This window comes from Ceratotherium simum, chromosome 22 (genome assembly GCF_057802395.1).
Source record: "Ceratotherium simum simum isolate JZ-2026a chromosome 22, ASM5780239v1, whole genome shotgun sequence".
Classification (NCBI taxonomy): domain Eukaryota; kingdom Metazoa; phylum Chordata; class Mammalia; order Perissodactyla; family Rhinocerotidae; genus Ceratotherium; species Ceratotherium simum.
Window position 1 is genome coordinate 42,708,915 of NC_141921.1, and position 22,141 is coordinate 42,731,055.

Here is a 22,141-nt window from a genome sequence, read left to right on the forward strand (position 1 = left end):
TCACTCTCTGAAATAATACAATTCATTTGTTTTAATGTTCATTATCTGCACCCGCCCCCCCACCCCCAGGTTCATTCTTCACGGCCTATCTTGCTCACTTGAGGATTTATTTCTTGCACAATGGACTGAATGAAAAACTCCCTTACAAAGAATAAGTGCAAGGCGGGTAAAGAGTGAGAACATCACGTTCCTTTGGGTTCGACAATTTTAAATTCTAACTTGCAGAAAAGAGCTAGTTTTTCAGTGGAAAAGTGGGAAACAGACGGGCTCTCGGGGTTCAGAACAGGTGAAAAGTCACCCAGTCCCGTCCCGTCTCTCTTATCCCCCAGCCTCAGCTCCACTCAGTTGCGGGGAGTAGAAAGCTTCTCCAGCCGCGAAAGAGCGGAGCGCGCTCAGATGCTCCTCCGCAGGCCGTGTCTCGTGGCGCGCGCAAGCCGACCTCAGCCGGGACGATGGGTGGGAAGAAACCAGGAGGGGAAGGTCTGGGGGTGTGAGGGTGGAGCGGAGCCCGGCCCCGCGATCCGGCCCGGGTTTTGCATGCCACCCACTCGCCCGCTCGGCCGCGGAGAATTCCATAATCACAGCGGGCGAGAGCGGAGACTGGGAGCGAAAAATCCGGGATCCGGCAACTTTGGGCAGCGCATGCGCGCCCGCGGCGCTCCATCCCAAACACACACACATTTTTCCCCCGGACTTGGAAAGTCACCCAAAGCCGCCCCAAGTGCAGGTAAGAGACTCGGCGCTCCCTCCGCCGCGGCCCCCCCAAGCCCCTCAGCTCCGCGGGCTTCAGGGTGCTTCCCCGCCTCGCCCCCTGTCCCGGTGCAGCCCCCCACCCCCCGGGCTGCCGCTTGCAGCAGGGAGCGGGCGAGCGAGCGAGCGAGCGAGAGAGCCAGCCAGCCAGCCAGCCAGCCAGCCTGCGCGCGGCGGCTGCCACCCAACTCCGGCCGTGCGGGAGGCAGGGGGCACGGAGGGCTGGCACCCGGGCGCGGGGCGGCGCGTCGCCCGTCGTGGCCAGGGGAATGCCCAGCGCGCGGCTCCAGGGGAGGGGAGGGCTGCTGCTCCTGGGGGTCACTTACTCCAGCTGAGGGGGCGGCGGGGTAGGGGAGAAGAGGGGGAGGTGCCAGGCGCGAGTGCAGGACTTTGCAAAGAGGGTGGGGGCGCCCCCCGCCCTGCGGGCTCCCGGGGGGCAGGCAGGTGCTCTCCTATACCGGGGAATCACTCCTTCCCCCTATGTCCCCCCCAACCCCCCTACTGCATGGGTTCGTGCGCTCTCCAGGGCAGAGAAGGAGGCAGGGGTGAGGGGCGCTGGGGTGACTTTGCAAGACTTTGCCCAGGGGAAGGGGTGGGTGAGGAACCCCTCCAGCCGACTCTTGTGCCCTAATACCAGGATGTAGGTGTTACCGGCAGAGGTAGGCAGTGTTCATTTAGGTGCAGGGTGCCAAGGGGTGCCTCCGGGTGGGAAAACGAAGGCAAGAGGTTGCTTGACTTGGGGGAGCGGCGCCCCCTTTTTCATTTGTGCCTGAGAAGTTTGTCTCAAGTGCGCTGCTCCGGGCGCGGCAAGTGGCGCTCCTCACTCCCCCCCACCCCACCCCAGCCTCCCCCGGTGCAGGGCTGGCAGTGCTGGGCACAGGGAGCCGGGTCACCGGCTGAGGGCCGTGCGGCTGTCGCCTGGGTCCGGGGAAAAGTTAGGGGGAGTTGCCGCGGTTGTTGTGTGCGACGGGAGAGAAGTTGCGCCCGGGGACGTGGGACGCTGGGCTAGCGGGCGGGCGGGTGGAACTGTGCGCTCCCAGGGGGCTCGGCCGCGGTGGGAGAGAGTCTGGCGGGGTCTGTGCCCCCAGGGTGGGCTGAGGGTGACCTCGGGGCTCAGCAGTTGGGGAAGGGGAGCCCTGAATCCGGGGGCGCACGGCTGAAATAGGCACCAAGGGGAGGACAGAGGGAAGAGTAGCTTGTGGGGGCACAGGGGGGCACCAAAGGGGAGAGGGCCCTGCCGGGTCACTTGGGGTCGAACTTCAGGACGAAGGAGCGCGTGGTGGCTGGCAGAGGAGCATCGGGGAGCGGGGCTCCAGCGGGCGCGCGGGAATGGGGGATCGGGCTGGACCCACAGTCGAGGAGCTCCCGGGGCAGGGGCCTGAGTCGTGCGCCCGGGGTGAGCCGGCCGGGCGGAGCGGCGGCCGGTTTATTTTTACTCGGTGGCATTTGCAGAATGTGCAGCTGATGGCCGTCGGCCGCCAGGAAGTTTTGCTTTCTGTTCTTTCTCTCTTTCCGAAGCCAGCGCGGCCGGGAGCGGGCTGGCCGGGGAGCCGGGCCTGGGAGGGGAGGGGGCGGCCGCTGGGGTGGCAAGGTACGAGCAGGGGCGCGCTGGGGCGGCGGGCGGGGGCCGGCCGGGCGAGGGCAGCCGGCGGGCACTGGGCCGCTGCAGAGCGTTTGGGAGAATGTGTGTCCCCAGCGTTGGAAGCTCCTCGGCGAGGGGAACAGGTGTATGCGCCGTCAATCACGGCGGGAGGGACACTTTGGGGGCGTAGATTAAGATAATAATAATAATAGATTTTTCTCTAGGGGGTGGGCGCAGATTCTTCTTCCAAGTCATCCCCGACCCGGGTCCGGAGTTGGGGGAGGAGAGGAGTGCCGAGGGAGGCAGGGGGCCGCTTCTCGCTCCACACAAGTTCTTCTTGACCCAGCCTCAGATTGCGAAGCGGGCCGTGGGTGCGGCGAGGACCTCCTTCCAGTCACGCTGGGGAGGGTGCGGGTGTGTATGATTTGTCCACCAGGGAAGCAGCGAAAACACCCCTCCAACGAGCCTGGAGCTCCCCCAAACCCGGCTGGATCAGGGGCGCGACTGAGGGTTTATGCGTCGCTACCCCAGCGAAGTCTGGGGTCACGACCCTCAGAGTGTGTGCTCGTCCTGCCAACACCCCGCACACTCAAAGAGATGGGGGCGGCGAGGGGGAAAAAGCCAGGGTAGTCGCCAGGCAAAGTTGTAAATTTAGGACGTCTCTAAGCCGGTACAGGCGTGCGATGAGAGCGCGCGAGGGGACTGGAAAACATTGCCGGGTAAATTGGTGCGCCCCCCCCCCCGCCCACCCCACGGCGAGCGCGCGCGCACACACACACCACACAAACACACACACACGTCGCCGTCCTAAAGGGAGCTGTCCGGGCTGAGCAGGAGCAGCTGCGCCGGGCGTGGCGAGGGGGGTAGTTGGTCCCCGGGGGCTGCGCCTGGGCTGCGCTCCACGTGCCCAGAGGGGGCGCTGGGCTGTTCGGCGCCCGAGCGCAAAGCTCGGGGTTTGCACCCTGGTGGCGGCGAGGCGGTGCGTCCCGGGCGGGCGTCGCGTCCCGCGCCATCTCCGGCGACTCGCGCTACCTCCCCGGACGCTCAGCCGCTTTCCCACTTCCCAAACTTCGGTTTTATGGTTTGCCCCTCGCTCGAGCTCTCAGACCCTCTCCAGGGCAGGGTGGGGAACTTTTTCCTTCCCGGCAGCGGCCACCATCTCTCTCCCCGGAATCCGGCGGATTGGAGAGATTGACGCCCCCCCCCCCCATCTTGTTAGCCACCTTATAGGCGGTTAACGAGAGTTTATGGAGAATATTGTTGAACTTCAGTAATCAGGTTTCCAGCGATCTTATGCCTCCTGTTTAATTTATTAGACTAGTTATTTATTCTGTTGATGATAATCTGTTGCTGGTTTCTATGGAGATGTTAAACTGATCTCTTTCAGAAATCAAACTCCATATGCACTAAAACGTTTAAAGGGGCAGTGTCTCCTCCTCCTTTTTTTTTTTTTTGTGCCTTTTTTTGTTTGTTTTTTAGACTTTGCACCTTGCAGAGACTTCACGTCTTTCTCTGTGTATTTTATTTCCTTCTTACGAAGGAGAGGAGCCCGGAGACTCACGCTTTGTGGCAAGTACAGCTTATTATGGCTAGAAGAAAGAGAAGGCTTTGATCCCTAAGTTGCATCATCATTTAAAACAGATCATTTCACTACCACCCCCTTCTTCCCCATCATATAAGAGCAAAATTCTTTCAAGATCAAAGAGTCCAATCTAAAAAAAAAAAAAAAAACTATTGTTAAAAAAATAGGAAGTCAGTCAAATGTGAACCTCTCCTTTATATCTGCTACCCTTGTGTTTAAAGAATTTTTTGAATAAGAAAAACAAAACTTGTAGCTCAGTTAATTTTTCATACTTATTAATAGTTTATCTCGCCTCCCTCCCCCTTTTTAATTTAAAAAGAAGTTCAAAGTTAGATTTCTCTGCCTGTGGGGGTTGAGGTATATTTGCTTCTCTTTTAGATCCTGACCATCTGTTTTTGGAAAGTTAGCCTGTGGGAAGAGGGGAAAAGGAGTTTTTACTCAAACTTAATGGAGTGCTTTAAATTTTTTTTTTTTTAAAATACTCACCCAAATATTTTACAGTCCTAATTTCCCTACTTTTTAGGGGAATACCAATAACCTGTGTCTGGTGTGTGAGAGCATATCAACTTTTTCTCCTTTTCTTCTCGTCTCTCCTTTCCTCAGGTATTTTTCTGTGACTTTGAGGAGGTGGGTGCAGTGAATTAAGAAAGTAAGGCAGAAAGAAATTATCTTGGTTTTCAACACTCTTAAAAATTGCAAACCTGCTTTGAACTCAGATATTTATCACGCTGACAGATATGATACAAAGCGATTGCATTTCTTAATGATCCTCTGGGACTAAGTTGTAGGTAAAACCATTTAATGCATTTTTAATATTAAAGTAAGGCCCAGGTTCCATTTTCTTGGAGGTGGGGGGAGTGGATGTTCCTCTCTAGAGTTGATGCTTTCTGAGTATACCACTTTGCTTTTTCAACTAGAACCCCCCCACCTCCGCCCCTTCATATTTCCATTTACTTGGGGAGGGGTGAGCCACACACAGGGCATTTGGCTTTCATAAATAAATTTATATCTGACCAGAAGGTCCAATGCTAAATAAGAGCACACTTTAAAAAAAAAAAAAAGAAAGAAAAAACAAACCTCAGACTCCACCCCTGCTATAGGAAATAAAACAGAAGCAATACTTGACTTTTTTTTTCTGTCCTTCTGCCATCCTGGTTCTCTTTTATATTTTATTTTGGAAGGGGGTGGAGTGGTTGTTACTTCTCAGTTCAGAGGAGAGAGGAGCCATTCCTGTTATTTCCCCCTTTGCTATATTTTAAAAATTTGTTTGATTTGGATTGCAAGTAGAACAGAGGCTTACGGGTAGAAAAGAACACTGTGGCTTTAAACTCAGGAGTTTGCATATTCTCCTTGTATCTTTCCCCTTTGCTAATTATTGTGTTGTTTTCAGAGCAAATATGTCATATCCATGGCGACCGGGCAGGTTTATTGTCTTTCTGAAGCAATAGCTCACATAAGTAATTAATGACTTTCTTTTTTTTCCTCTGGCTTAGGTTAAACAGATCATTCAAGGAAAGTCATATCTCTCTCTATTCTTTCTTCTCTTTTCTCTCCCTCTCTCTCTCTTTTTTTTTTAGCCCAGTGACATAAGAACATGAGTTAGAACAAGAAAATACTTTAACCAAGAAGTCAACAGCTTATTTTCCCCCATTTCTTTTAAAAGCTGAAGTGTCAGCTTTCAGACATATGAGGCTGTCATTCTTGCAGCCGTGAGCAGTGCAGTCCACGCCTGGGTTGGAAATCCATCTGAAGGTTGTGCTGCCGGGGAAGTGTGGGCATAGGGGAGTCACCTGAAGGAATTTGCTTTCGAGGTGGGGGGAATCACTCCAAAGGAGTATTTCTCCTGTATTTAGCAGAATTTAATTAAATTGTTTACAGGAAAGGACTAATGAGTTGGTAGTAATGTGCCCCCCCCCCCCCCGTTTTTCCCCAGTCTAGTTAATTGGAAAGACAAAGTTTTTCTTTTTGATTCTCCTTGAGCTCCAGTTTTCCCCAGCCTTTGTCTCCATTGCTTTTTCCTGGAAAAGTACCTTTTGGAATCCCCTCTGGTTTATATTTCCCAAATTATAGTGGGTTTTTATTTTTGTTTTTCCCCCTTAGACTTGCGACTCGAAGCTGGTTTCTGCTTCTCAGGAATTGACAGCTATGATGATCGACCATGACTTGGATTTTTTAACTTCTTTTTTGATGGAGGGGGGCGGCTTTTGAGGATGTAAAATGATATAGACAGCATATCTCCCTTCTGTATGTAGTGCCAGTATTGGGAAGGTAGAAGCAAAGTTTGCCTTTTTTTATGTTCCATTTATGTTCTACCCTTTTCAAATGGACCTTTTGCTAATAAGAAGCCTTATGATGTCACCCCTTAACTTTTGAAATATACTAGAGGTCCAGCTGATGTTCTGCAGCAGCTCCTTGGCCCCCCAGCAGACATGCATTATTTAAGCACATTTGTACTCTGTCCCCCACTTTTTAAAATTTCACGTATAGCTGAGGTTTTGTGTGTGTCCTTAAGAAAGGGGAATGAGATAAAGAGAAAAGCATGTATATTATATTTATACTCAGACAGAATTAAAAAGGACATTTCCCCTCATCTGAAGTAAGTTAAAAGAGGCTCTGAGTCAACCGAATGAATCTTTAGGCTTTTGGCATTAAAAATAAAAATATAAAGCAGAAGAGAGATTTATTTGGTATCTGGTTTCTGAAGAGGAGAAGAGAAGGCCAGGCAAGTCTGATGCTGCGACTCCAGCCGAGTTGTAATTGAGCCCGTAACCTCTTGATGTCTATATCAGAAAAACAGACATGAGCAGAGGGAACCGAGAAGAGGCAAACAAGCCTTGTAGAAGAGGGAGCTCAGGGGGAGATTCAGAGAGAGAGAGAGAGAGATTTAATTTATAGACATTTTAAAAACCATAATTTCATTAGGATCTGTTCTTCCCCTTCTCTGAAGGGCAGCCCGGCAGACCGATAAGGCCGATCCCTCTGCCGGGATGCGTGGTGTGGCTTGGTGGGCACGAACTTGGGCATCCTTGTCAGCTCCGAGGGTTTGTTTCCTCTCTGCCCACTTTCTCCTGGCTTTCTTATTTTGGAATTAAAAGGTCCCAAATAGCCAAAAGTTAGCCGTGGCTTCTGGCTGCCTGCTGATTTCCCCTGTGGGTGCCACGCCGTTCCGTGAGCGGGTCTGTCTCCTGCCTGGCCTTTGGCATCTGCGTGTCTTCCGTCTGTCATAGGGATGCCCGTGGTTCCAGCTGCAGGAAGCCAGTGAGGAGGGGGCACCCCCATCTCTGCCCACCTCAAGTTCACCAAGTTAGGTTGCTGTGGTTCTGAGGCCACAGTGTTCATGGGGGGGATGGCTAAAGCCTGTCGTAAATTCTGCAAAAATTAATCAACCGTTTAAGAGCTGCACGTTAACGAGGTTGTGCAGGCAAGCCGGCCCTTCTCCCATTCCCCCGTTCAAAGTCCGGCAGAGTGAGGGGTGGCCTGGACAGTGGGAAGGGAAGGGGGAGTTGTGTTTTTTATCTGAATAATTGAGAACAACTAAGGAGAGGGCAGATGAGAGAGGGATTTATTGAATATAAATCCTCAAGTGCCCTTGTTCCATGTTGTTGGAATTTTTTTCTCCTTTCGGTCTGGATTTGTCCTGTGTGTCTTTGGTGGAAAAGACACGTAGAGAAAGAGAGCAAAGAAGGGGGGTGGAGAGAGAGAGAGGGAAGGATAGAGAAGAGAGAGAGGGAGAGAGACGTGTGGCTCCTTCGGAACTCATTATCATTCTTAATAAGTCTTAAGGAATAAAGAAGAGCATTGAGTGTAAATGCTGGGTAATCCTAACACTTCTCAAGGTGAGAGGAGTCTTGAGGACACAGAGAAAAGAGAGAGCAGAGGAGGGGGTAGGAGGTGGGGGCCCAAGCGGCCCTGGTGGAGTGGCAGACCCAGGGTTTGGGAGGCTGTGCAGGAGGCCTGGAGGCTGGGGTTGGGGGGACCCAGAGGAGCCCAGACCAGACAGTGGTCTGAGATGACACTGAGGTCCAGGAGATGGTGACTTGCTGGGGCAAGGAGCAGGGTGATGGGAACATTTGCCCTGGATCAGCCCTGCCTGGGAGAGAAGGTGGGAGTGGGGAGCAGAGGCCTCAGGGCCTTTGCTCTTTCCTGGGCACTGTCTCCCCAGCCAGCTCAGCCCCTAGCCCCTGGCTTGCAGTTCCTAGAGAAGGCCCCCAGCTCGGGTTCCCGGGCATTGTCCGCTCTAGGAAGCAGGAGGGACAGAGCTGCGGCCAGCGCTCAGCTCCGGACACTAGGTGGCTTAGGGGATCTGTGAGGTTTTCCAAGAGCAGCCGCTGGCTTCCTCTCTCCTCCTCGCTGGTGGGCTCTGCTGTGCCCGTCTTCTGGCGGGTCTGCGGGCAGCCCTGGCAGACTGGCAGGAGGGCGAGTGGGCATTGGCCCAGGGGCATGGCATAGCTCCCGGGGCCAGCACTCCCGATGACCAGCTTCCAGGCAAGGCGAGGAGGAGGCCGGCCAGCAGCTCCCGTGGGGGGAGGCAGCGGGTTAGGGCCTCTTGCAGGAGGGACACTTTGGGTCCAGCCCTGTGTTCTCTGCCACCTGGGCGTGAGGCACTGCTGAGCCCATGGCGGGGGTCTGTGCTTCTTCTCTTTTGAGTTTGTGTGCCCCCTTTGAGAAACTTCTTAATAATAATAATAATAAAAATCTCCTAAGCATAAATACTGCTTATTCTTTGAGGGGTTTCGCAGATCTTATAAACCCAGCTAGGGATGCTCTGGGGTTCGTGGCTCTGGCGGGCTTCTTTCCGATTCCCCAGGACCGTGATGGAGAGGGGGGCAGTGAGGAGACAAAATCTATTCTCACCGCCACTTCCAGCTCTGCCTGCCTCAGTAGTGGCAGGCAGAGCCCTGTCACTCTGTGACACAGGCCCCCGCAGGTGGATCGGGCCAACACTCAGGTTCCCCTCTGGAGAACCACCCCTACCCAGGTAGATGCCCCTCTCCAGGCCAAATACAGCCTCCCCCTCATCTGGCTAGCCTTCTCTAGGTTCCTAGAGTGTTTGAGGAAGGGTCTCAGCCAAGGTCATGTGCAAACAATGGATTGTTTTCTCTGGGGACAGAGGTGGGCAAGGAGACGCAATTCAGGTTTGACTTACTGTAGTCAGGTTTTGTGGGTTTTTTAAAGCTCTATGTTTCTTTTGGAAAGCAACTTCTGGGGAGCATGTACAAGGGGGTGCGTGGGAGTTAGAGATGAAGGCTGGTGACTGAGCTGGTGTGAAGCCCGGAGGGAGAGCAGGACGGGTTAATGGCGGCTGGATTCTGCTTTTCTGTTGTTTAAAAACAGTAAGGACCGAATCGCATGCCCTGCGTGTGGCTTGCTGACAAATTTACCGAAAGGAAGCTGTGCTGCCTCTCTGCTCCTGCTCTCACCAGGGTGGGTGAGCGTGTGTGTGTGTGTGTGTGTGTGTGTGTAAATGAGGAAAGGGGTGGGGGAATTAGCTCTGCCAGGCTGGCACCCTTCCCCAGCACTAATTGCTGGCAGAGTACCCACGGGGGCTGTGCCAGCATCTCCAGCTCCGCCCGCCCCCCTCGCCCCCGGGGAGCTCAGCTGTGCAGCTCGCTATGTGAGGGCCATTTCCGGGCCCACTAGTCCCAGAGGCTCCTTTGGGAATTTCAGGGAAATCTGATCCTTGGGGAGACTGTGGGCCAAGCTCCAGCATCCTGGTCTGCGATGAGGGGACGGGGTGAGCCTTGGGTGGTCCACAGGCCGCTGAGGTTTAATCATAGGCATCAGGAGACCCCATTCCAGTTCTAGCTTTGCAGTAGATCACTGTGTGGCCTTGGGCAAGTCATTTGACCTCTCTGGGCCTCAGTTTCCTTTCTTATCAAATGGCCTTTGACCCTACTGCCTTCACATGCTTGCTCCAATGGTCTGCTGGGCTCATAGCTGTGAAAGTCCTTTGAAATAATTAAGCATAATGAGGAATTTATCATGGTCACGTTGTCAAGTGCAGGGTGCCCCCAATGTCAGATGAGCTGGGGGCTTTATATAATATGGGATGATTCTCAAAGGGGACCCCTGTGAATTCCATTCCAGAAAGCCGTAGGCCTGGACATAGTGTGTGTTACTGGGGTTGGATTTTTGTATCAGCTTGGAGGTTGGTTCTCTTATCATTGGGAGCTTGGGCTGAGTTGGGGGGTTGTATTTAGGTAGTATGGGGGATCCCATTGAGGACATGGGGTGTGCTTAGCTGTTTTGAGCCACGGGAATGTACAGGAGCTGTATATATTGTAGATTATGCATTTTGGAGCCAGTCAGCTGGGGATCAAGTTCATGTCCTTACATCAGTTACTTAACTAGCCTGGGCCTCGATTTTCTCTTCTGTAAACTGGGGATAACAGTACGTACCTTGTGGGATTGGATGTGAGGTTTAGATGAACTAAGACGTGTGAAGTATTTAGAACAGGCCTGGCACCTGTATGTATTCCAGACCCACATGGGGGGTTAGCCTGGACTCACTGGCTGCCCACCGGGGAATGTTGTGGGTGGGAGAGTGGAGAGCGCTCGCCCTCTATATACCTGGGGACCAGGACTCCAGTAGGTGTAGGGTGCTGTGGTCTTAGTTGGAAATTCTGGATTTTGTGTTTTACCTCTCTGGGCTGCCTTGGGGTCCTCCTGGTATTTTTGGTGATGAGTCAGAAGAGGACAAGAAGCAAGACTGTGCCCACATTTGGAGTCAGATCCCAGACGGTGCAGGGGCGATTGGTGGGGCCATTGTGGCCAGACTGGATGTTCTTGGAGCTTGAGGGAGCTGTTTGGGACAGGAGGCAAGGAGGTTGGGGTGGGGGCAGACCTGGGGAACTGGTGCAGGGTGCTGGTGGCCTCTACCTGTGTTTGCACAACCCGTGAGCTTAATGCTGAGTTTGGAGGTCCCCAGGGGCGTGTGTGTGCCGGCTCCACGATGATGGAGATGCTGTGGCTGGCAGAGGGTTAAGAGCATGCTTTTGGAGTCAGGCTGAGCCCAATGTGAATCAATGTGTTTCTCCCAGATGGGCAAATTAATTCCTCTAATCCTTTGTTTCTACATCCGTAAAATGGGGGTTGGAATTCCTACCTTGTGAGAATTAAGTGAGAGGACAGTAATCGTAGCTAACATTTGCAGAGGTGTGACTGAGCGTCATTTCATGGAATGCTCTTAGCCCAGTGAGCAGCACGCAGTAGGGGCTGCGGGATGAGGATGAGATGAGTAACAGGCCCGCCAAGCATAGCGAGGGTCCCTGGATGACCTGGAGCTAACTGCGGAGGCTCGGTGCTTAGCAAAAAGGCTGAGCAAGGGAGCCCAGCAAGGGAGCCGGGCTTGATGTAGATGGAGCTGAGGTTTCCCCCTGCCCTTGGGGGTCCTGCCCCGGGGGGGCACTTCCCAGGTCTGGGTGGAGGTGGGGAGGGAAAGACCAGGAGAAGCAGAGGTGGCCTGGAGGCAGTGACCTAAGGAGGCAAGGGCATAGGGGCTGAAGCGGGGGGCACTGGAGGGGCGAGGGGCACTTCTGGTGTATGAGGTGTATGAAACTCCATCGGCCTCTCCCATTTCACTGTGCTATGCCAAAACACCCCGGTTCTTGTTTCACTATCTGAGATCTGGGAGCAGGTTAATTTCCATGACGAACTCCAGGCCACGTGCTTGGAGGATTTATCTAATTAAACTGATGCTTTTTTCTAAGAAAGAAAGAAAGAAAGAAAGGAAGTGAAGGAGGGAGGGAGGAAGGGAGAGAGAAAGGAAGAAAAGAAAGGAAGGAAGGAGAAAGAGAGAAAGGAAGGAAAGAAAGAAAGGAAGGAAAAAGAAATGGAGAGAGAGAAGGAAGGAAGGAAGAAAGGAATGAAGGAGGGAAGGAAGGAAAGAAAGAAAGAAAGATAAAAAGGAAGGGAGGGAGGGAGACAGCTGGAGGCAGACCAGTGACTTTTGAAAGGCCATGACAGAGTGGAGGAGATGCTTGGTGCTGAGGTGGGGGCCTTCCTGCTGGGCCATGCTGTGTCTTCTGATGCTTCTAGCGTATTTCCAAAATAGCCCTTGGGCTGAGAGGGAAACGGGTAGCTGGAGGGATTCTGGTTAATCTGTACTGTCCAGTACAGTAGCCACTAGCCCATGTGGCAATTCAAATGAAATTAAATGAAAAATTTAGTTCTTCAACAGACTAGCTACATTTCAAGTACGCCATAGCCACAGGTGGCTAGTGGCCACTGTACTGGGCAGCACAAATGTAGAACATTCCCATCATTGCATGACGTTCCATTGAACAGGAGGAGTGTAAGAGGGGTGCTTCCCTCAGAGCTTGGGCTAAAAGGATGAGCCCCCAAGGGACAGGGATGGAGGTGGGGGCTGGGCAGCAGGGACGCACCCACACATCAAAGAGGGCTCCTTACTTCGTGCCAGGGCCTCTGTGGTGCTGGGACCGCCTTCTCTTTAGACTCCACCGAGGGCTTCCTCTCTCCCAGGGCAGGGCAATACGGCGGGTCTAGAGTTGGGCAGAACGGGGTTTAAATCCTTCTCCCACTTACGGTCTTTGTGACCTTGGGCCGGGGTCTTAAGTCTCTGACCCTGTGGACTTGGACTAACAGGGAACAGTACCTGCCTCACTGGGTCCCTGAGATCACTGACTGAACTGCTAAGTGAAAGCACTTAGTGTAATGCTGGGCACAGAGCGAGCACTCGAAAAGTGGGGACCGCCATTATCATAATAATTATGATTATAATTCTTGATATTATTTTCATAATGATTATTGAAGAGCTTTTGTGACTGCCAAGTTCTTAGGGACACTCCTCAACCAAATGCTGATTTTTCCATAATCAACACTTTCTAGAATTAGTTTAAATGAGTGCTCCCCCCAAATCCATTTCTTCTGGGAACCTAATTTGGATCCCTTCTTTCTATCTCTCCTCATCCCTCCTTTCTTTGGGCAAAAGGAAGGGTTGGAACTGCCCCAGAATTAACTCTTGCAGGCCCTTCTACTTGTAAATTAGAGTCCCTACCGCCCCCCGCACACATACAAGTGAGCCCATGTATGTGCACACGTGCAAACACACACACACATATACATATACATACACACATATACACACACTTCTCCAATGGCCAAACTGCATTGAAAAGAACCTCAAAGTATTAAAATAGGGGCGAGCAGATGTGGCCCTGGCAGGGCTGGCTGGGTTGTTTGGGGGTAGGGGTGGGATCAGTGGCCTCTGGGAGGGACGTGTGTGTTTATTCCCTGACATTGCCCAGTGCCCCGTGTGCTAATGTGGAGCTGAAAAGTCCACTGCATTGTGCAGGCTCCTTTCCCCGTGAAAAGGCAATTGAGTCAGTGAGTTCCAAATGGATTGGAGCTGACAGTAAATGAGAATTTGGCAGTGGGTAGAAAACAAGCTCTCCCCACCCCTACCCCCCACCTAACACTCCCTCACCCCTCCCTAAACTTCCAATGCTTGTTTGATTTTTAGAGGGGTTTTGAAAAGAATTATGATTTCTTTTAGTATGTATCAACATTATCAGCAAGGGGTTTGCCCCAGCCTGCCCGCCCTCCCCAGGGATGGCTTAACCCCCTCCCCCAGGCTGCTACAGCCCCCTCCCCGTCGCCTTGGAGGCTCCACCGGCGATCCTGAACGAGTTAAGGGCTGAATCAACTCTAGACCCAGCTGTACATTTTACTCTGGGTTCCTGAATGAAGCGATGTGCTGTGCTCAGCACGATTGGAGACTGTCTGCGCCGGGTGGCCCACCCGGCCCCCACCCTGCCGGGCTCCACCAGCTTCCATGGGACCTGCTGCTGGCAACTGGGGAGCTGGTGGCCCATGCTGTGGGAACCTTGTCGGGTGCCCTCTCCACATCCAGCCTCCCATTAGACACCTATTTTAATTTTAAAAGAAAGGATACACCATTTTGAGCTGGCATCATCCCTGGTTTGTGAAAAAGGCTTGCAATTTTGAGGGTTCATGTATGCCACGGGCCCTGCCTGTGTCCTCATATTTCCCCTGTCCACCATGTCCACAGCAGTCAGTTGGTCAACAGATATTTACTTGTACCTGGCCCTTACCAATGGGCCCATGTCCCGAGACCTCCCCGCTTAAACATTCTCGAGATAGCCAGGGATGGAAATACTGCCGCCTTGCACATGCTCCCCAAGTCACCTTATATCTGTAAAATGGCATCTCTGTAGCCTGATCGTCCTCTCGGTGGAGGTGTAGAGGCTGTCCTCTTCCTGGGGGGCGAGAGGCGAGGAGAAGCACTCATTTTGGCAGAATTAACAGCCTGCTGTTTGGGGGTGTGTGTCCCCTGGTGGCTGGGGATGCCTCTTAGGGGCCCCTCTCCGGAAAAGGCCTAGTGCACCGTGGGTGCCTTAGGAGCCAGGCTGGGAGAATGGGCCCCGTGCAAAGGCACCATAGGATAGTGGTTAAGCACACAGGTTCAAATCCCTAGACCCTCCTGTATTACTACTGTGACTTTAGGCACATCCTCACCCTTGTGAGCCTCAGCTCCCTCATTTATAAAAGGGGAATAATAATAGTGCCTATAGCGTGGGGTTGCTATGAGGATTAAATGAAATAATGGTGGTAGGGCACTTGGCAGGAGGCTTGGCACGTGGTAATGAGGGGTACCTATTATTGATACTATACTGTTACTACTCCTTCCTTCCCATCTGTCATCAAGAAGGCAGGAAGGCGGAGGGCTCAGACCTGTCCCTGTGTTCAGATTTCAGGATGCCCAAGCCCAGGCTGGAACCTGGGCCCAGAGGCTGTGGCCGCCAGAATTCTGCTGAAGCATACTTGCCGAACCAACAAAGCGAACATGATGGCCCAATGTGGAGCCGTGGAGGCAGCCAGGGGGAGGCTTGCTGGGCCCAGGGCTAGGCTCTTGGACCCCCGTGGTGGCAGCCCCAGTGCTGGCCTGGCCTGGGGGAGGAGTCGACTCCCAGATGCTTGGCCTCTCCTTAGCAGTCGGGAGCGTGGCCCTTGCCCTCCCCCAGGAGCAGGTGGCCTTTGCAGCCTGGCACCTGTTCCTGGAGGGCGGCTGCCAGGAAGGTGCAAACCCGGGAATTGCCCTGTGTGTCCTCCACGTCCCAGCTCGAGGCCTGTTTGCTCCCTGGCGGGGCTCACCTGGGCCTGTCCTGGTGGAGGAGGTCAGAGAGGCGCTTGTTCTCTCATCCCAGAGCCCCGCCCAAGCCCTCCAGTGAATCACAGGAGAGCCGGGACCGTGTCCTGAGGTCTGTGTGCTGGGGGCTGGCTGGGGGGCACAGGGTGACGGGTGAAAGGATATGGAGGAAATTGGAGAGGGTGCAGGTGGCGTGTCTTGCTTTTGTCCCCAAGGGACAGCAAGCAAGCTGAGGTGACTTCACATTTTCATTTTATTAAAAGAGGAGGGAAATAGACATTTACCGAGTGCTAACTGTGCATCAGATGCTGTGCTGCGACTTTCTGTGAGGTTGAAGGACACAAGGCAGGTAGTGGTTCGAGGCACGTTGTACCCATCAGGAAATAAGGCTCAGAGAGTTTAAGTCATTTACCTGAGGAGTTCACCCCGCTGGTTAAAGGAGAGCTGGGGTTGGAACGCAGGTTGATGTGACTGTAAATGCATGATTTTCTCCATGTACTGGGAAAATATAACCATATTTTAAACAGTTTTTGAAAATAGACAAAAGGAAAGAAATTCACCCGTAATTGAACTATTGTTAATACCACTTCGTGTAGTATTTAGTGTATTTCCTTCTGGTGTTTTTTTCCTTTGGTGACTATATATTTATATAATATGCATTTTACATAATTATAAGAGAATTTGGTTTTGGTTGAGACCTGGAACAAGGTGGGCGGGTCTCCTGAGCTGGGGCCACTGCAGAGTGATTGATTCTCGGCAAAATGGAAACTTGGTTTTGGCCCTGAGCCATCTTTTCGGTAATGAGGTTCCTGAAGTTGCGTTCGAGAAAGCAAACTGGGTGAATAGAGAGGTGAGAAAGACCCTTGCGTTCCCTCCTGGGTTGGTTTTGCTCAGTTAAGTGGTAGAATTTTCCTTTTAACTCACTTCCTTCTTGCTTTTGACAAATTGGGATATCTGTACCATTTTCCCGAATGACCTCCTCTCCTTGGGGTAATGAGAAACTGAAAGTCTTTGCTAAGTGCTTTGAGATATTCAGATATAAAAATGGAGAGCGGAGTGTTGTCATGGGCCTCTCGCTGCCAGGGCGCTTTATGAAGAGGAAGTGCAGTTTGTGGGGGTGAAGGGCAGCTGCGGATGAAGGCCGCTGCTGGGACCCACGCTCTCTGGGCACCAGGGCAGGGGCGCAGGATGGGCAGGATTTTGGTGGAGCCTCTGCCCGTCGTCCAGGTACTCACTCCAGGTCCAGGCCCCACGGTCAAGGTGATCTGGCTCACTCAGGCAGAGCCCCCACCTTGGCTAGAGTCATATGGAAAAATGATTCAATTCGAGGAGCGGTCTCCCCCAGCCGCCTTCTCCGGCTCTCGCTTCAGAGCGTCAGCCCAAGAATAACACGGCAGAAGAAATACTGTGTCACCTATGCAAGTAATAATCCCGAAGATGATTTCGAAACGTGGAAAAATGTTTATTATGTGAGTGAAAAAACAAAACAAAACGCTGAAGGCCGAGGGTTGTGAACGGCGCGATAGAAACTACAGAAAAATCACAAATGCGTATGGACAAAGCTTGAAAGGTAATCCTCCAAAATGAAAATTGCAGCGTGAGGGCGGTGGGACTACGGTGATTTGTTTTTTATTTCACCACATTTTCTTTAAATTCCCCCCTATGATTAAAAACCAACAAAGCCAACGTGTCGGCCCGGTAGGGAGCCCTGGGAAGGGGAGGGGGCGGGGCCGCGCCAGGCGAGAGGGCGCCTGCACCCACGGCCCCCGCGGGGTGCTGAGCTCACCGGCTGGGCCAGCCACAGAAACCTATGAGATCTCCAGAAGCCGAGGCGTATCGGTGACTCAGACCTTCGTGTTATGCTGTTCAACAATAGCTTTTGTCCTTTGCCCAAAACCCTAGGCCAGTGTGTTAAAAAAAATTATAAAATTATGAGATAGTTTGTACTTTCCTTACCAGCCTGTGCCAGCTTCGGGCGCTTTATTTATTCAAGGTGGGGAGGCAGGGAAGGCGGAGTGGGGGTGGGGGGCAGACAGAAAGGAAAAGAAAAACAAGGTAGAACTCGGGCAAGGCCCAAGAAACGTTTGAGCCTCAACAACAAACTTTCTTTTGTTTTCCCCAGTGGGGAGAAAAAAATGAGGAAAAAATGCAGAGGACCAGTTTGAACCAAATAAAACTCCTCACATTTTGTGCTTGGGGTTGCCTCTTGCAGTGGGTTTCGCCCTTTGTTTGTGGACCGTGAAACCTATTTCAGGACGTTCACCTCTAGGCCAGAACATGATGGGGGTAGGAGTGGAGGGGTCCTGGCAGAAAGGGCTGGAGCAAGGACAGCCAGGTTGGGCTCTGGTGAGCTCGGATGTTTCGCTTGGCTGTTCTGGCCAGTAAAGCCCAACTGCCAACAGCCTTTGCCCTCATTTCCGGTTGGGTTTAAAGAAGATGCCTACCCCCTGGTGTCCCAGAGTGGCTCTGTGCTAGTGGGACTAAGAATTCCATGTGGATCCGGGGTGAGGACAAGTTTGCCTTGTACCAGTTTTGACCAGAATGTTCCTTCCAGTGTTCATTAGAAGACATTTTAAGAATAAAGTTCAGGAAGAAAGGCCTTGGAGTTGGAGTCAGAAATCAAGGTATGTGTGATTGTGTGCATTGTGTGTGTGTGTGATGGAGTATGTGAGTGATTGTGTGTGTGAGATTGTGTGCGTGATTGTGTATGTGTGAATGATTGTGTGTGTGGTTGTATGTGAAATTGTGTGTGAGTGATTATGTGTGACTGTGTGTGTGAGATTGTGTGAGTGATAGTGTATGTGATTGTGTGTGAAATTGTGTAGGTGATGGTGTGTGTGGTTGTATGTGTGGTTGTGTGTGTGAGAGATTGTGAGTGCTTGTATATGTGTGATCGTGACTGATTGTGTGTGCGTGGGTGTCCCCTTTAGTCTTAATAGCTTTTTGCCCCAGTTGTAGTATCTAGGCTGGGTTAAGTTTATAGGGGCCTTACATCTATTTTTTCCCCTATCACCTCGTCCCCCTGCCCCAAACCAGCTCTCCTAGTGAACCTGTGAGGCGGCCTGGACCCTGGGCTGATTAGGGATTCTTTCTTCAAAATGAGTTCAGAGGATTTTGTAGGAATAATCCAGGGTCTTTGGCAGTGGTTTGACCAGTGGGAGAAAGGAGGCTTGTGGGTTAGAGGCAGTCACAGGTCTGAGGTGGGCTGGCCTAGAACTCAGACACCCACGTCTGAGGCCCTGTTGAGGATCCCAGCCCTGTTGGCACTCCCTCGTTCCCGTGTGCAGAGGCTGTCTCGAGAGAGGATTCTGAGATTCTGTGGGCTTTGATGTGCCTTCTCCATCTTTCAGTCATGATCATTCCCATGAAGACGGTAGCACAGGATTATTGTGCCTGTTTTACAGATGGAGAAACTGAGGCCCAGAGAGGGGAGATTGCTTGTCCAAGATCACACAGCAGTTAGTCAGAGACAGATTTGGAACCAGGACAGAGTCTTTGGGCCACTGGAAACATGGTCGTCTCCGTGGATGGCTCAGGGCAAGGCTGACCAGTCCCAGACAAGGAATTCTGCTTTCCTCCACTCCCGGGAAACAAAGGGGCCCTCGTGGAGGATCAGGGGCTTTGTGGCTGTGGTTGGGGGTGACTGGTCCTCCAGTTTTAGGGACTATCTCTGTTGAGGAAAATGCTGGATGGTGAGACGGGATGAGGGGTTCTAGCCCCACCTCTGCCACCCACAAGCAGCCACTTCCCAAGACCTCAGCTTTGCTCTCTGTGGATAGAGTAAGAGGCTGGACCCAGTGGTTCCTCATCTCTTCCCACTTCAGGACGGCTGAGCTTCCTGCCACAATCCAGAGCCCCCAGCTGTGCCATGCAGCAAACCCTCTCCCACAACCTGTCAAACCAGAGATGCCAGTTTCCCCAGGGCGCTCATGAGCTCCCGCCCCTGCCTTCTGCCAGGGAGAGCCTTTGCAGGCTCGTGGAGCAGTGCCCCCAGCCCATGCCCTGCACACCTGCTTATTGATACCTGTGTGTCCAGATGTGCCTTGTGTCAGACCACTTTGGTTTGAATTTGCTGAGTACTGAGTGGCCGAGACGTGAGAAAATTATGAGCAGGGGAGAGACGTGGTGCCCTCTGACAAGAGGCAGCTGTGGTGAGAGGGGTAGGCGCGATGCCTGGGGTGAGCGCCATCTGGGCAGGAGGCCTGGCTCCCAGCTGTGGGGGCTCCGGAAGGGCAGAGCCTGGGAGGAATGATTTTGAAGCCACTACTATGGAGATTAAGGGGATGAGAATGTAAATCTCAAGTAAAAAGGTAATTGAATGTAATAGCAAACAGTGCTCGCTCTATGTTAATTTTAGCTCTTCCCCTGGATACAAGGCGCTGTATTAGTGTTTTATTACCATTTTGTTTGCACTAATAAAATAGTAAAATTTATTTCAAGGAAGTTGAAGGATGGTTTTACAATGCAAATTTGAAGAAATTGGACTTTTCATTTATGCCTCTGCTATTTTAAACCCTGACGGGTGTAAATTAGCTACAGGGACCGAACAGACCCCACTGATGGGGACTTGGGAGGCGGGAGCTCTGGCAGAGGTTCAGGGCAGAACCTGCCTGGCTCAGGGCAGAAAGCAGGGAGCACTCCACGGAGAGGCTGGAGGGACAGGGGGGCCTGATGGGGTGGGATGGGACGTTGGGTGAAGGCACGTCAGGTATGAATGCCTCTGGTTGTAGGCTGGCACGTCACACACCGAGCCTGTGGGGAGGCACACGTGGCCACAGACCTCAGGGCTGCGTCTTTATTCTGTGACCTTTGACTTCCTTCCTGTCCTGACATTGGGCCTCATTAACCCGGTGAATCCCCAAGGGAACTGAGCAACCTCTTTGCTCCTAGAAAGGATGGGTAGACCAGATGTCTAGTACACACACACACACACACACACACACACACACACACACACCCCTTTTAAACACACACACACCCCTTTTAAAGGGGCTCAGATTGAGGGGAGTGATTGGAGTGTGGAGGAAAGACCCTGAGCCTAAAAGGAGCCGAGGAAAAAGACAGCAGCCTGGCAGAGGTTCCCAGGCATGTTCCCCTTCTCCATTCTTCCTTCTGCCCCGGGCATACTTGAGAAGCTGGAAGCAGGACATTTTCACTAAGCCAGCGTCCCTTCAGGTTGGCCCAAATGGTCTAGGCATGGTAGTGTCCATGAACAAAAAGGCAGAGGACTGAATTAAAAAAAAGATCAAGTTGTCCAAATTTTAGAGAAGGGGATGATGGCATAGGAAGGTGGCAAAAGGAAGGAAAGAGGTGATAGGAGAGTTTCATTTTGAGTTTTGGGTGAAGAATTCAGGTTGGTTCTTGTTTTATCCAAACCGGTTTGTTTATCTCTGAAAAATTATCAGCAGTAATGGCCTGAAGCGACGTATTGGGGGACCAGCTTCCAAAGGGTAGGGACCCGAACAAGTGTTCTAATGTCTGGCGAGGTCTGCAGCATGTATTGCCCAGGGTTCTCTGGCCGCCTGCCTGGTGTGGGGGGAACGGTGAGCCGGTGACTCTGGTTTCCAGCCCCAAACCTCGGTCTCGTGGGACTTTTCTCAGTGTGTTCTCTCTCCCTTGTTCGGGAGTGTGGTGTGTGTGTTTCATGCAAAGATTCAAACTGTTGACACTGGCAAGGCCAGAGTTGAGAAACTGGAGGAGAGATTCTGTGTGAGAAACTGGAGCAGAAACGGTGGCAGAAGACACTTGAGGATTTCCTGGACTGCAGAAGGAGGTGCTCTGGGTGTCAGCACTCTGTGGGGTGCAGGGAACTTGGTACGGGGCAGAGGAGGGTGGATGCAGGCTCCCAGCCTCTCCCGGTGGCTCCTCTGGTGCCCGCAGGGCCACATTTGGAGCAGACTTGAGTGGTGGGAAATATCCAAGGGTTAGGCCCACCTCCAGCAGCAGGGCCAGCGCTCCGTGTGGTTGTTGTTGGAGCAGGAAAGTTCTCCATCTGGGCCTCTTGGCTTCCTTTTGGATCAAGGGGCTGTGGATGGGATTTTTGGGGATCATGGGGTTTAGGAATGTATAGAAGGCAAGAGACTCTAAGCTCAGCCCTGTAACAGGCCAGGAACCTCTTCCTTCCCACTGCTGGGTACAAAGGAGGCCCTGGTGGCTCTGGGCCACTAGCTGAGGGGGCAGAGAGGGAGGACCTGAGCTGGCGGAGGCAGCCAAGGCCGGGGTAGCTTTGCGAGTGTTGCTGAAAGAAGCCAGAGATGAGAACATTTAAAAGTGATGCGACTTTTAGCGTTTGAAATGGTTTCCAATTCTCTGAGGGCGGAGAGATGCACCGCTGTGTACCCAAGGATTTAGAGAGTGCATCAGGCGAGGCGGGGGGGTTACACTCTGGGTAGATTTCAATCCAAAACTATAATTACATCAAGGAGCAGACGGAAATGGGAAAAGAGGATTAGTGGTGTGGCCTGCTTGGGCCTGGCGGTGGAGGTGGCCCCAAGCTCTGTGCTGGGATCATAGCTACAGGGGTTCGCCCCTGACCACACCGAGGAGCGGCCAGGACCCTGGGCACCTCTTTTCTACTTGTCTCTTCTTAACTCTCCTCAAGGCATCTCTGGAGAGTTGAGTCCCCTCTGAGCAGCTCTGGGGCTGCTCTCCACCCTCCCTGCTTCTTCTCAATGCTTGCTATCATGTGTCCACTCCAGCCTGGAATACATGGAAGCTCCATTTTGATTGATTTGACTTTCTTTTCTGCATGGGGTATATGCATGTGTGCTGGGGACAGGGTGACCCGAAAGGACACCAGTGGATTGCTCTCATAGGTGGCCACAGTAAGCCCTGGAGGCTAGCACCCGACCACCTGCTGCTTTGTCCTGTTTGGTTTGGGGGAGCCTCTGGCCTGGTCCATAGCACCTCCTCAGTTTCCCCTTTAATTGGGAGAAAGGTGGCCAGAACTCTTAGGTCTTTGGCCCACAGGCCTCTGACCCTTCCTCTCATCCCGCTCAGCCCCCTGATTTGTGACAGTGGCATCCCCAAGTATTCCGAACCCCTGGCTCACCTTTCTCTTCTCCCTGCCCCCCTTCCCTGCACCTGTCAGCTGTTTCAT

The 22,141-nt window shown here is 52.6% G+C and overlaps 1 protein-coding gene across 1 annotated transcript in view; it reads left to right on the forward strand.

Moving 5' to 3' along the window:
* Positions 1–682: 682 nt before the first annotated feature.
* Positions 683–22,141, forward strand: part of CASZ1 (castor zinc finger 1) — a 149,794-nt gene continuing 128,335 nt past the window's right edge. The window contains exon 1 of the mRNA XM_087446832.1: positions 683–727. The gene's annotated coding sequence lies outside the window, so the exon portion shown is untranslated. The remainder of the gene's footprint in view (positions 728–22,141) is intronic.